This window comes from Myotis nattereri, assembly GCF_964212035.1.
Source record: "Myotis nattereri genome assembly, chromosome: 6".
NCBI classification, from domain to species: Eukaryota; Metazoa; Chordata; class Mammalia; order Chiroptera; family Vespertilionidae; genus Myotis; species Myotis nattereri.
This window is the reverse complement of record NC_138081.1, coordinates 57,871,528-57,887,569: the sequence shown is the minus strand read 5'-3', so window position 1 is coordinate 57,887,569 and position 16,042 is coordinate 57,871,528.

The window sequence follows — 16,042 nt, the reverse complement described above, 5'->3', positions numbered from 1 at the left end:
GGTCGTGTCTCGCGAAGCTGAAGTATGAGCTCCTCAGACCAAGAGATTTAAGCAAAAGTGTGGAAAATGTATTGCAAGCAGTTTCAGACTCCCTGGATGGGGAAAGGGGGCCCAATAATGGGCTGCCCATTAAAGCCTTGTAGTCCAGGGTTTATATTTGCTTCAAGCCTGCTCTATGTCTACCTGTGTCACCACCTGCTTGACTCCCTCAATTGTTCTTGCCCAGCAATGGACCTGAACTTCCCCTACTTCTGTGTGTTCTTTCTCTGTGCCTATGCTGAACTTTCTGTTTCTATGTGTCAGTACACCTTATTGTTGCAGGCCTTCCCTTGTTTTCCCTTGCTTTCTCATTTTGAGTCCAGAAACACTTTATTATTTCGGCTTGGTTGGTTTCTGTGATTAGGCTGCTCAAACTGGGTGCCTGCCCCTGCCTGTGTTCCACCTGCCATTGTTTCCCACTGGACCTCTGCCCTGTCTGCCTGTGTTCAAGTTAACCCTCTCAATATATTTCAGAGGGCAATATTTTTTTTTCTGTATAGAATTAACGTTTTTATGTAATAACCTGCCATGTTATTTAAAATTGCATTTTATAATTAATAGCTTTGAAATCATTGACACCATTATTGAATCTTTTCTGAGGGCCAGCAAAGGTTTTTACAATGTACTATTTTGGTGTACAGTTCTATGAATTTTAACACATGTACAGATACATGTAACCACACAGCAATCTGGGAACAGACAGACCTGTTACCCCAAGACACTCCCTTCTGATATTTTTTAAGTCATCCCATGACTCTCTCCTTTGTCACTATAGATGTGTCTTCTTAGAATGCCATGTAAATAAAATCAAATTCTTTGTGAACCTTTGAAATTAGCCTCTTTAGTGCCTTTGAGAGCCATCCATATTAATGAATATTTAGATTATTTATAGGGTTTTTTTGATCTACGAATTATGTGAATACACATGTACGTGTTTTTGTTTGAAGGTTACTTTTTCTTTTTTTAGGGTATATAAATAGATGTGTGATTACTGGGCCATATGGTAAATATGTGTTTATCTTTATAAAATGTTGCCAAACTCTTTTCAGAGTATCTGTACCATTTCCCACAACTACTGGCAATGCATAAAAGTCCCAGTTGTTCTGCATCTTATTATCAATTGATATTGTCAATATTTTTTATTTTAGCCATCTTAAAATGTGCTATCATTTAATTTGCACTGTAGGTTTAATTTGCATCCTCCTAGCTTATGTCCTTTTCTAAGTTTTATATGTATTCTTTGATGCAGTGTCTGTTCAAGTCTTGGACCATTTTATTTAATTGGGATTTTTGTTTTCCTTTTGTTGCAAATTGACAGTTCCTTATGTATTCCTGATACAACTTTTTTTCTGATATGAGATTTGCAAATATTCTCTTCTAATCTTTTGCTTCCTGTCACTTTTAAAAGTTCTTTGTCTACCACCAGGCCAGAAATATTTTTCTCCTTTTTTTCCCCTCCTATGTTTTATAATTTTAAATTCTACATTTATAAGCCACTGTGACTTATGTTTTCAATATATGAGTTTTAGATCAACTATAATTATTAGCTTATGCATGTTCAATTGTTCCAGCATCAATTGTTGAAAGGATATCCTTTATCATTTTATTGCTTTTACCTTTTGGTCAAAAATCTCTTAGCTAAATATGTATGGGTCTATTTTTGGATTCCATATTTTGTTCCATTGATCTATCCCTTTGCCAATAGTACACCCATAATAGTGTATAGTGCATGGTAAATGCATTTATAAATATTGGCATTGTATATAAATTTCATATAGATTCCTTAATATTCTACTAGATATCAAGTTATAGAAAATGTCACACAAACTTGGTATTTAATCTGGGCTATTTTACTTAACAGAGAAATTATGACTTTGTACAAGTTATATAGAGGATATAACCTTCATTTTCTATTCTGTAAAATTGCCATAAATTACACAAATTATAGGAACAATGTAGGTATTAAATTAGCCAGCTTATCTAAAGTAAATAACATTTAATATATGTCCTCAATAAATGTTACTTATTTTTGCTCTTTATTCTACCTAGCACTATGAATTTGCCCAGTTTTATTTGATATTAGTTTAATAAAATAACCATTTAAAAATGCATCAACGTGGAAAAAGCAACCAACTAATATAAATATAATTGATACAATCTTCTGCATAATTTAAGAAAACCAAAACTATTATTATAAAGATAGCATAATCATAATGAAAGCTACCTTTCTAGGTTATAAGATTTTCAGAGAAGGATTACTATTTTCCACTTGTGACCTTGAGCTAGAGACAAAAACAAAAGGAGCATATCATGCAGCTCAGTACCCGTTGAGATTTAGTACACAGAGAACTAATCCATCTGTTTATGGTTCCTTTTTTGTCCCTAGATAACATTTAGTTAAAAGACACATGCTTCAACCTTCAAGATAAATTATCCTTTCAATTCTTAATGGTTGTAAGTGATAAAATCCAAGAGCAGATCAGTGTGTGCATTAAAACTGGTGACATCTATGCCTTTGACTTGCTGAATAATTATCAAGATATTTAAAGGTTAAATAGTTATTTATACATTCCTGCATAGATGGAGTTCATGAATATAGTTGTCATTGCTCTCAACATTTGAGTACCATATATGAATAAGTGGCTAGATGAGGCACAAAAATATTTCAAATGAAAAATAAAAATGAGTAAGTGAATAAAGATCAGAGAACTTGATGTCAACATTCAATGCAGTAGTCATCTAAAACAACAAAACAAAACAGAAAAATGCGGAGAGGGGCAACTGATCTCATGGAACATGTTTCTTCTATAAACACTCTGTTAGTACGCATCTGAGAGCAGTCCCAGAGGCAACCTCAATAAATGTGCTTTGAAACATTTTTCCAAAAAATAAAAAAAAGCTCAAGCTGACGTTAATTATATGCCTTTTATTTCAACACCACAATAAAATGTTCATCCTTTAATAGTGCTATAATGTCCACTGAAGCTATGTTTTGGGATTCTTTTAGGTTATATGGCAATAATTCAATTCTTATGAGAGAGTATTCTTCTCCCTCTTTTCCTCCCCTCCCCCTTCATCTCCTTCTCCTTTTCCTTCTTTTTTGATATACTATTCCTACACAGGCTGGGTTGAATCTTCTATTCCCACCAATGAAGTCAACAGATAAGAAACATATGGTAAGATGATTAGATTTCCACATGTATTACATACTTTCTTTTATGTTCCATATAAACCTATCAATATGCATTCTTCTGAGTAAATTATACATATATATGATGTGTTTTTCAACGTGAATGTAACAATTCAGTTACTCATGCAAAAATACTCAGGAGAATGCTGATGACCAAGGAAAGTGGTGGCTAACAATATCTGTATCTCTCTACACATTCTCAAAAAAACACACAACAAAACAATGCAGATTCTCCATAAGCACTCATACAATTCAAAGGCCTCACACTTAGAATATCAAGAAGACAAGAAAACTACAATCAAAGTATCTGTAAATTTTTTTAAAAAGCCAAATTTTAATGCAATTATTTCTCACACTAAGCAGCACTATCCAGTGAAACTTCTTAGAAGAGAAAAGAGGACATCAAGGAAGATTGACTTAAAATCACTGTCACAAAGAGAAATTCCACCATGAGTGTACAAATTCTAAACAATGTGACTTTTTCAGAAGATTAGACACAGGGGAGGGAATGAAAAGTGGGCACAGTTCATGGTGGTAAGCTTTGAAAGGCATAATGGCTGGGAAAGAAAAGTGTACAAGAAAAGGAGTGACATCTGTTTGAATATTCAGTGGTAATGGTAATGGGTGCAAAACTGGGGAATTTGGGGTTCCACAGAGAAAAAGAGGGTGACCCCATACACAAATACCAGAGCTGGCACAATCCCTCCTCCAAACACCAAAAATAAGCATAACAACCACAATGAATGATTTAATGTTTGTATTATTTAGGATTCTCCAGAAAAACAACCAACAGGAGATGATAGATGATAGATACATACATACATACATACATACATACATACATACATACATAGAAAGATAGATGATAGATAGTTAGATATTTGTAATGAGAATTGGCTCACAGGACATGGAAGCTGACACATGCCATGATATACTGTCTGAAAGCTGAAGAACCAGAAAAGCAGGTGCTATAAGTCCTCTGAGTCTGAAGGCTTGAGAACCAAGAGAGCCACTGGTGTTACTCCAATCCAAGGCCAACAACGTAGGAAACCGGGTGTTTGCTGGTGTAAGTCCCAGAGCCCAAGGGCCCAAGAACCAAGAGCCAGATATGAGATGGTAGGAGAAGATGGATGTCCAACTCAAGAAGAAATAAAGACTATTTGCACTTCCTCCACTTTCTTGTCCCATTTGAGCCCTCAACAGATTGGATAATGGCTCCCCATATTTGTGAGGGTGAATCTGCTTTACTCAGTTTACTGATTCAAATGTTAATCTGTACTGGAAACACCCTCACAATCCCACCCAGAAATATTGATTTATCAGCTATCTGGGCATCTCTTACACCAATCAAGTTGTTAAAAAAATTAACCATTGCAAAGTTTACAATATTCTAAAGAAGATTTTAGCAAGCAGTATTTAACATCATTTTAAAGGAATAATATATGATAAACAATTGGCATTTATTCTAGTAGTACAAGCTTAGTTCAATATTTGGAAATCAATTAAGATAACATACCATTAATGTATGAAGGAGAAAAATAACATAATTATTTCTAAAAATGATGAAGTCTTTAAGAAAATTAAATAATTGATTCTTATAAAAATACGAGAGGCCTGATGCATGAAATTCGTGCATGGGTATGGTCCCTAGGCCTGGCCAGCGATCAGGGCCAATCTGTGGGGTGACCGGTAGGGTGATCAGGGACCCCCACTGGCACCTGTTTTGGCCAGCCTGGTGCCACCCACTTGCTGGCCCCACCCCCTACACCCACCCACTCGCCAGCCAGCCCTGCCCCCCCCCCCCCCGCTGCTGCCAATCACCTCCCTCTGTGGGGCAACTGTCCAGGCAATAGGGGCCCCTGGGCTTGGGACAGCTCCTGCATTGAGTGTCTGCCCCCTAGTGGTCAGTGCACATCATAGTGACCGGTCGTTCTGCTCTTTGGTCGATTTGCATATTAGTCTTTTATTATATAGGATAGTTAAAAATATAAAAATTCATACATATTTCCTTAATATGATAAAAAACAAATTAGTTATAAAAACAATATTTTAGTTAACAGGAAAACAGTGGTATTTACACTAAGATCTGACACAAATTAAAGATACTACAAATTAAAGAATCTTATATTTAATACTGTATTGGAAATACATGCCAATCCATTTAGAAATAATATATAAATTAGGGCCCAAAATTGTAAAAGAGAAAGTACAACTTTGTATTGGTACATAATAGGATAATATACTTGGAAAGCTCAAAAAATCAATAACAAATTTGGCTCAAAAATAAAACAATTTAAAAACAAAGAAATATAATATTAACATACAGAAATCAAAAGACTTCTTGTTCATAAACAATAACCAGTGGAAAGATATAAAGATATTTACTATAGCAACACCAATATTTAAACATGTTTAGAAACATATTTAAAGAGAAACATGTAGTTTATAAAAAAACCCATTTTAACCTATTTCTGAAAGACACAAAATAGTCTTGTATGAATGGAAAGAAATGCGATATTCTTTAATAGAATAATCAACATCATAAAGATGACTCCTCTTCCTGAATAATTTTGTGAATTTAAGACAATCCTGATAAATGTTTTTACAAAATTTATGGATGTAGACAAGCTGATACAATTTTGTAAGACCAAATAGTACAACTGGAAATATGGGGATGGAGGCAAGATACACAATCTTAAATATTCTCTGAAGTCATGCTATTCAAAATAGTGCAGTGCTGGTGCATAACAGACAAATAGATCAATGAAAGAGGATAGAAAGTCCAGACATAGATCTGTGTTAAGGGATATCATATATATTATAAAATTCACAGCACAAAAGAAACCATGAACAGTATAAAAAGGCAATCTTCTGAATGGAAGGAGATATTTACAAATGATCATCTGAAAATAGATTAATATCCAAAATATATTTTTAGAAAGCTCATATAATTCAACATCAAAGAAAACAAAAATAATTGATTAAAAAATGGGCAGTGGACATAAATAGACATTTATCCAGAGAACAAACAGATGGCCAAAACACATGAAAAGATGAGTGAAAAGGTGAAAGGGATTAAGAAGTACAAATTGCCAGTTATAAAAATAGTCACGAGTATGTAAAGTACAGAATAGCGAAGATAGTCAATAATATTTTAATAACTATGTGTGCTGTCAGATGGGTACTAAACTTATTGGGGTGATTCCTTTGCAAGGTATATAAGTGTCTAATCATTATGTTGTATACATGAAACAAATATTATATGTGAACTGTAATTAAAAATAAATTAATAAAAAATAAAATAATATTACATCTGAAATTACAAGGGCACAGATTGACTTTTTAATGCATGGTGTTTAGATAACTGCACAGCCAGCTGGGAAAAGATAAGATACATTACAATACACAAAAATAAACTCCAAGTATCGTAGGGCTCTAACAAAACAAACAAGCAGAAGAAGAAAACGCAGGTAAAGTTTTATATATTCTAGGTGTAGGAGAATATGACATAAAATCAGGAACGAGTAAAAGAAAAATATATTCAAATAATTTCAAACTTTTACATAATAAAATATTATTTTAACTCAGTTAATTCTAAAGATTAACTGTAAATTGTAGAAGACATTTGAAACATCACAAATAAAACATGATATCTTTAGCATATAAATAACTTTAAAATGTTAGGAAAAGAGGAAAAAAGCTGAGAAAATATAGTCAACAACAAGTAGTAGACAAAACAAAATCATATTAAGATCACTTGATTATTTTTTAATGAGTTCATGTTTGCTAACAATGAGAGAAATAAAAATCAGATCTAAAAAGAACTCCCATTCATCACCTATTAAACCTGGTAAAATTGCCATACCTGACAACAAATTCTGCTGGCAGGCCTGTGAGAAAACAGGCTGATGAAAATTCAAAATGGTACAACACTTAGGGGCTGGGTGTGAGCAGGATGGAAGATACTGAAGAGAGAGGGACACTTCTCTAGCATATCTGTATAGTTTTTCACTTTGGGAACAATGTGATTATGAATCTTAAAATAAATAAAATAAACTTGGATAAGGAAACAAATAGTGATATAGTATACAAAAACAAAAGAATAACATGCTCACACCAAAGGGTAAAAAACAGCCTAACCTAAGTGTTAAACACAATACTTTTCTATATATCCTCAGGCTAAAGCCACAAATAACTATAACTTCAAATGGAAGTCTAGTTAGAAGTTTGTTTTCACGATGTTATAGGATAGCAATCAGAAAAGTACTTTCTGTGTATATAAGGGTTGAGCAGTTGAACAGATGCATATTCAGAAAAGTCTTAATAAAATCAAAGGATATAGAAAGACTGTTCAGACAAGCCTCTAATTGCCTGATGGACTTTCAGGCACAGTTGCCCAGAATCATCCCTATTCACATATAATGTTCTTCATCTTTGGAGTGTGAACTACTCCAACTTGTGTGGGGCATCTTGGTTTTAGAAGAGCCTCCCAAATGTTCCCAGTGGGATCTTTTATGTCCTTCTTGTCAGATACCCTAGCCAAGGTGTGCAAGTGATTGTAAGTGATCAATATGCCAACTGGCCTGGCGACAGCAGGGAAATCTCAAACTTTAAATAGCACATTATAAATCATTAGTTAGCACTCTCATTTTTCTTTTGGCCAAAAGTTAGTTCCAAACTTCCAGACCTCCCTAGAGATAAGCATTGAACTGTCCTAGTCAGCTGAAAATAACTTACACAAGTACTCATACTTGTAGAAGGAGAGGTAGAGTTAGAAATAACACCATTTAGCAACTATCATAATAATTGAATCAGACAAACTCATGAGTGGGAGTTAAACTTATGGGTAAAAGCTTAATGAAGAGCAAGATATTTACATACTCTCAAAGTAATTTCCCACAAATTATGTGCATATACATAAATATATATATATATACATATATATATATATATATATATATATATATATATATATATATATAACAAGGAGGAGCTGGTAATTTTACAGTGGATCAGTGGATTAACCTAGCTAAAATAACCTTAGGCAAATCATCAAAGTTAACATCACCAGTAATGGTGCAAGCTGACAGCATGTGTCCCTTTCTCAGTCATTGAGAAGGACACAGCCTCACTTCAATGATAATGCTGTCAAAAAATGCATCATTTGAATGGAACCATTAGCAAGCATGAATCAAAACCAATTTTTTTTAAATGTCAAGTTCATGAAAACTAAGAAAAGGCGAATGAACTCTTATAGATGAAAGAGCATTAAAGAAATATAGCAAATATAATAAATGGTCTGATCTGGAACCAGCGCCAAGAAAACAAAAGTAACTAATTAGTACCTTACTGGAGAAATTGATGAATTCTGAATGAGTACAATAGATTTAGTAAAATTACTGTATCAATGTTCTAATTAATAATTTTGATAATTATACCATGGTTAGAGATTCTTGGAAAATGTACTTTGAAGCATTTAAGTTTAAATGTATATAATAGCAGCACAAAATTAAATGTCTCAATTTTTTTATATATATGAGACACACCCTTGTTCACCTACATACCTGAACTAAAATACAGTACTATTTGTGCTCTCATGTACTAATTCTCTGACTCAAATTTAAGCAATAGTGAAAACATCCACAGAGCTAAATAAATGTTATTTAGTATGACTTTTCAATTACACTACACAGTGAAATAATGTGCTGATTATTGACTAAAGTCTTATGGGTTATGGTAATAATAGTTTAGATCTCCCTGGCCATTTCCTTATTTTAAGTAACATTAAATAATGGAACTACAAACAAATCACTAAGGTTCTCAGCTTTTAAAGGGAATAGAACATACTGAAAATCACATTATTTAATTTAGACCAACTGATTAAAAATAATTATTAAATTACTAACACAAAGAGAAACAAAGAGAAAGAGGGCTAGTATTTTTCCTTTACTTGGCATATTTTTTGGATGTTTGTCTTTGAGGGAGGAGTACATGTATATTGGGGCTGGTGCAGCAGATTAGATGTATAGGAAATTTAAAAAGTCGTTTAGTCCATTTTGCATGCATATAAGAGAGTAAAAACTACATTTTATGATACATAATGTATTCTTTATTTCTTTTTAAGTTTGTTATGTATGGACAATTTCTAAATATTAAAATACAATTGCCATAAACTAATATTCTTTCCTACTCTAAATTTATGGAAAGAAATAGATGAGCATACATTGGATAATCACTCATATATAAATTGTGGATTCATAATACACTGAAAAAAATTAATAATAAGTATCAACAGGTTGCCTTTCAAAGAGGTTATACAACCAGAATTATATGAATTATCTATTTAACCATGACCTTTCTGATATTTGAGTTTTGAAATATTTTAATTTATTAAATCCAATACTCACTTCTGCATTGTAAAATGTGTTCCAAATTTAGCTCCTCCAATATTATTATTTTTGGTTCTCATCCTACTTACCTGTTTTCCTTGTTTTCTACAGCGGTCCTTTCTTTTAGGTGTCTTTTAAATAGAGCGGAACCCCTTCAGCACCTGGTACCCATGGTGCTGTTGTTTTATTACTCTCCATTCTACACCATGTGGGTAACTTTAGTCATGTAAAATCCCTTTTCCAAATATTCCTTAGTAGTCCCTCACTAGAATGCATTAAGAGTCAAGATTGTCTTTTTTTCCCCATCTTCTCCCTCAAAGTTTATGATTGCATCTGGCACATTGTAAGTATAAAATATACAGCATATAACAGTTGACTGAATGAAACTGTGAAAGATAGAAAGAATAGACAGAATAAATTTTTTTTCTGCAAAAAGCTTTGTTGTTTCATTTGTTCCAATGCATGGGAGAGGGCTTCAGGGTGGTTAAAAGAATGGCTAGTAGTTTCAGGAAGAGGCTCAGGTAAAGCCAGACATCAGGGGGATGCAGAGGGGCCTTTCAAAGGCCTCCTGGCTCCAAAGGCTCCTGGTCATGCTTGAGGGTGAGCCTTTTGAAGAGATACTCGCCCAGCCCAGCCCAGGGCCCGCCAGCCTGCGGACATTAGTCAGGTGTCGCCCATCTTCTTGACGAGTTTCACCTCCTCACCAGGAAGTGGTTCTGCAGGAAGCCCCAGAGATGAGGGCGAGTGCGGGTAGATCCGAGGGCCTGCAGCTCCAAAAGGGCCTGGCCAGGTTCCTCTCCAAGTCCAGGGCGGCCTCCATGGCCTCACTCACCTTGGGAGGCTTCAGCGTCCTGGAAGAGAACGTGGCCACCGCACTGTTTTGCAACTTCAAGAGCCGCTCAGCGCCTCGCGCTTCTTTTCCGCCAACTCGCGGGGAAGTGGCCCACGCCCTCAAAGCCACAGCGTCTCAGTGGAAATAGAAGCCGGAGAGGGGTAGGTGCTGGGGCCGCAGGTGCAGGCTGGCCAGGCGGTGACCGCAGCCTCCACCTCGGTGGAGTAATTCTGACGAATTTGGGAGCTCATGGTTGTTCGGCAATAAGGAGTTAAGGTAGGAAAAAACCTGGTGTGTTGGCTGGTCTCGGAGGTGGTTCCGAAGGTGGTGAATGGATGAGATGCGGGAGAGTGGCGGGAGGCTGCAAGAAGGGGCGTCCCCGGGTCTGTTCCGTCCAAACACTGTTGAAGCAAGAGACAGATCCGGAACCACCACGGGCACTGCCCAGAATAATTCTTAATGTTTACACTGTACAGTGAAAATAATCACCATCCTTTGCCATGATCCTGGTTTGATCAATTTAATATTGTAATAGTGTTTTCCCCTATAGTAAGCATTTTAGTATTCCTCTTCTCATCACACCAAATATCTTTGTAGTTTTATTTTTTCTGTACTCTCTAATCTTGTTTTTACAAAAATTGGGGGTACAAAATATTTAGATCAATAAATAAGGGCAGGGTAAAATTTGACTTTTAACTGAGGCAATCAGATTAACACCAGGCCACTGATACATAACATAATTTTTTAGGTATTTCATACAGTGTGCTGTTAAAAATGGAAAACTTCATATTTATGTTATGGAATAGTTGTGGTAACAAAAGAAGGAATTCTCTCTTCCCTTTACATTTCTGTATTTGAACTTAAAAATAATAAAATATTCTTGGTAATAAGAGAAACCTTTAAGCTGCTAAATTTGGTATTTGTTATAGCCACAATAGGATGCTAACATAGTTATACAAAACCAAAAGCAGAATAAAACAACCACCTATTCTTATCCAGTTTAGGAACTAAAAACAGAATGGCTTGGAAGAATCAAAAGATAGGCAAAGTGTTCCACACACATCTCTATGACAACCCATTGGATGGAATAATAAATGTACATTTCAGCTTTTGTTGGACACAGATCTGCTTAAGTTTCAAAGCTTTAGACCTAAGGACAATTAGTGCACATGCTAGGATCAGTTGCAACTACATTTCTAAAATTTTCAGGATTTTCTCCACAATTTCCAGTAGTTGGTACAACTAGAAGATCAGATAATATAAGCCATTGCATATTAGCAGGGAACTTTGTGCATCACCAAGGAGGTAAAATCTGAAAATGAGCCTAGGTAAGTGAATGCTGTCAAGAAAACACTTTGAATGCATGTACTCTCATAATCCCGTTGTTATTAAATAATTTTTTATGTTGATATATTTATTAATTGTGCAAAATCCTTAATAAAGTATTGAGTAGTGCTTATGAGAAATAATTAAATATAAATATTTGGTCATAAAAGGTCAGCAATAAGATACAAAATCAAATGATGAAATGTGTAATTAGTGAAATCATCCTTTATATGAGGACAGTTATCAAAAGATCATAAGGCATTTATGAGGACTGCAATTGCTCAGCCAACAGAAAGAAATTAAGCACTGATCTCTACACAGCACTATGCAGAAATTTTGAGTGTTTCAAATGTTATTGGAATTCTAATAAAAATGATTTCCTTATATTCTCTTTATATATTTCTCAGTATAACATTATGAACCCCAATTTATGGGTCATTCACATTTAGATTTAACCCTATATTTTAGATGTCCTGGAGTTTGTAAAACAACAACACATTTATGTTACTCAATGTTTATAAAACTTTTATTCTTTGGATTGATCAAGGTTTCCTTGCTTGTAATAGTTTGTTATTAACCAAAAGCTTGTAGACTCACATGTTTTTTAGTAATCTAAATAGACATCACCTTTATCTTCAAGGATTCATTTCAGAGTAAATAGAAGCAAATGTGCACTATAACATAAATCTAATAAAGATATATCTATGTCATTTTAATATAGAATAATTTTCACATACTTTGAAAAAGTGGAAATCAATATGAATATCTACCTTAAAACTTAAAATACACTTGTTGGAGTAAGAATACTATTAAAAAGGGGATTACTAATAAAATTTTCAGGAAATACAAAAACATTGGTTTATCTTAAATTAGAGAGATCAGGTATATAAATGATGGATTAGAATAAAGGTGTGCAGGAGCAATTATTGGATTTCTAAAATCAGTAGATATTGCATATGAAAATTATTATATCACAGATATAACTTTTATTTTTTCTTAGAATAATATGAGATATTAAACATTTACATGATCTTAAGCAAAGCAAAATCTGAGGAGTGGAGGAAGAAAGAAGGTCTTGGTTGTAGCTATGATCTGGACAGGGGTGGGCAAACTTTTTGACTCGAGGGCCACAATGGGTTCTTAAACTGGACTCAGAAGTAGGAGCTGCGGCCGTGTTTCCCGACGTTGCCATGTTAACACTGCTGCTGGTGAAGGAGCGGAGGGGAGAGCAAGAGAACCCTCCGCTCTTTCGGCTCCGCGGACCGGATAGAACAGCCGAACGGGCCGCATCCGGCCAGCGGGCAGTAGTTTGCCCACGGCTGATAGCATATCAGGGGACAATCTGAGTAGGTGTGAAGGACGAGAGGGTTTTAACACAGTCTCAGGGCAAGGAGATTGAATACAGTTTAGGTATGTGATCAGGTAATATAATGTACATAATGTATAACTTACATTATTTGACTGGTGGTTTAAGAATAAAGGAGTTGGTGTCTGAAGAGAAAGTGAAAAATGGTGTACTTGCATAAATCAACCATTATTTTTCTAGCCCCTTGGTAATTTATCACTTCATGAAATCTAAGGTGAAATTCAGCAATTATAAAGAAAATAAAATGTAGTAGATTTTTATATACCTTAAGTAAAACTTTATTTTTATAGTTGTATTGGAAAGAATATAAATCATTCTTTAATGTAACAAATGAAATTGCAAACTCCACTAAATTTACTTAAAGATATTAGTGACAAAGTAGTCCAACAATCTATATCATAAAAGGCCTATGGTCGTGATGCCATAATGGTGGAACAACCAAACAACCGGTCACCAGGAGGTGCATGGAGCACCTTTTGTGGGCTGGCGAGGTGGAGCTTGCATGGAGCTGGTGGGGCTGGCGTGGCAGAGGCGAGGGCCTGTGGTTTGTGCAGGGTGGGTCTGGGGTCCTACTGGTGTGGCGGGTCTGGATCTCGCACAATTTCATGCACTGGGCCTCTAGTAAAATATAAATTCTATCTATAATAATAAAAGCACAAGATGCTAATTAGACCGACATCCTCCCGCGACAAAGCCAGGGCTGCAGCCATGGAATCGAGGCAGCTGCCGTGAAGGCCTATTCTTGCGTGAATTTTGTGCATTGGGCCTCTAGTATAATATAAAGTTCCCAATTAATAGAGATGTGAAATTGTCTTTATATGCAATATCCACCTATTGGTGCATGCTTGTTGAACCCAAAATTAAAATATTTTAAAAATGAAAGTTATGATTAATAATTTTTACAAGAGAGAAAACCAGCTTCAGTTCTTTCATAAAATTTATCTGAAGGGTTTGTACATCACTGCAGTTGGAAGATTTGTATCATCATTTCCTGAAGATTACTATGGCCCTGAAATAGGGCTTTATAAAAGATGGTTAATATATAGGATAGCATTCCTCACTGCTGGCAAGTATTCTCAAAGAACCTTCACGGGTAAAGATGAATATCATAGTGAATATTAGTATCTTCTTTTATCCAGGAGGGCAGCAGAGACAAATGGTTTTGTCACTACCTCTTTATTCAGGCATAAGACAGAATCACTCCCTGCAGACTGTAGGCCTGAGGTGTCGTACCTGTGTTCAATGAACCCTGAGTGCAAGAGATTTTACAAAACGAATCACCTTTTGGGTAACAGTACTACTGACATAATTGCATATAAATTTTTTCATAGTTTATATGAGGAACTTTGCAAAATACAAAAAAAACACATGAATACATGCATGCACAGAAATATTTAAACACTCACAGTGCAAGTCTGTCATACCATTATTTTTAATTTCCAAAAAAAATAAAAGGGGAAAGGCCTCTCCTGAAGGCAATTGTTTTAGATATTTCATATCCTCAATTTATCAATGTCAATACCTGCACCTACTCAGGCTCAAAGAAAAAAACTGTACCTATTTTTTGCCAAAACAAACTTCTTTACTCACTTTTGACTTTATCTCCACCCAAATTCTAAGAATTTTTACATTTACTATCTGCATCTTTTAGTAGAAGTGTTTATAAATTAGCATTTCCTGAGGAAAAAAATATACATTTAAAAATAATTTTATGTGTTTTATTAACTGCTTTTTCAAAGGTTATCCCATTTTACAATTCAAAAATAATCCATGAAAGTTTACTTTTTGGTCCTATCTTTATTGTCATAATAAATATCATTGATTTTTCTAGTGCTGCTTAAGTGAAATCTGTCAGCTCATTGTTATTCTAAATTATACTTGTCACTCTAAAATGATTCAAACAGTTATTCACACTCTTCCTACGAATTGTTCTTTTATGCTTTTTTTGTTTCTTATTTCAAGGAGTGCTTTTGGCAAGAATATTTACAATCACATACATATATTTATATTCTTTGAAGATACCAAAGAAGAATCCCATTTCCATCAACCTCCAAACAATATTGGAAGATTTTGGAAATAAAAATTAACCCTTCGGTTCTCCTGATCCACGATTGTTTCTTCTCCAAGCAGTAATTTGAGCATCCAGCTCCCTTAATTTTGTAGTTTAGTCATTTCAAGTCTACCATTATAATCTACATGAAGGCAATGAAAAGGAAAAAGTATGCAGATCACATATAGGATAATTTCATGAAGTGGCATACGTGATTTCTGCTTACATCATATCATGTAGAATTCCATCTTGTGCCTGCAGTGTACTAAAATGAGACTGAAAATTAGTCCAGTTGTGAGTCAATGATAAGGTGAAACAGGTTTGTTAGCACAATGATAACACTTGTCCATCAGCCAGGTGAAAGAAGGAGGAAGACCCCATAGCCATGAGCCTCATAAGATTTTTCAACATATTTGCTTCTGTCAAGCAATTTGGTGTGTACTTGAGGAAGAGGTTATATCCCTGGCATAAAAAATAATACTGTTAGCCCAGTCAGCATGGCTCAGTGATTGAGCACTGATCTATGAATCAGGAAGTCATGGTTTGATTTCTGGTCAGGGCACATGCCCGGGATTCAGGCTCCATCCCCAGTGGGGGTGTGCAGAAGGCAGCCCATCAATGATTCTGTTCATCATTGATGTTTCTGTCTCACTCTCCCTCTTTCTTCCTCTCTGAAATCAATAAAATACATATCTTTTAAAATATATTGTTAGTGGTATGAAATCCTAATGTCTGTGTAGCAGTATTTCTATTTTGGATTATTTCATACTTATCTCAGGATAAAAGGTTATTCTTCTAAATCCATGAGAGTAATAGACTATGAAAAAAAAATTTAGTCAAACTGGCCTCA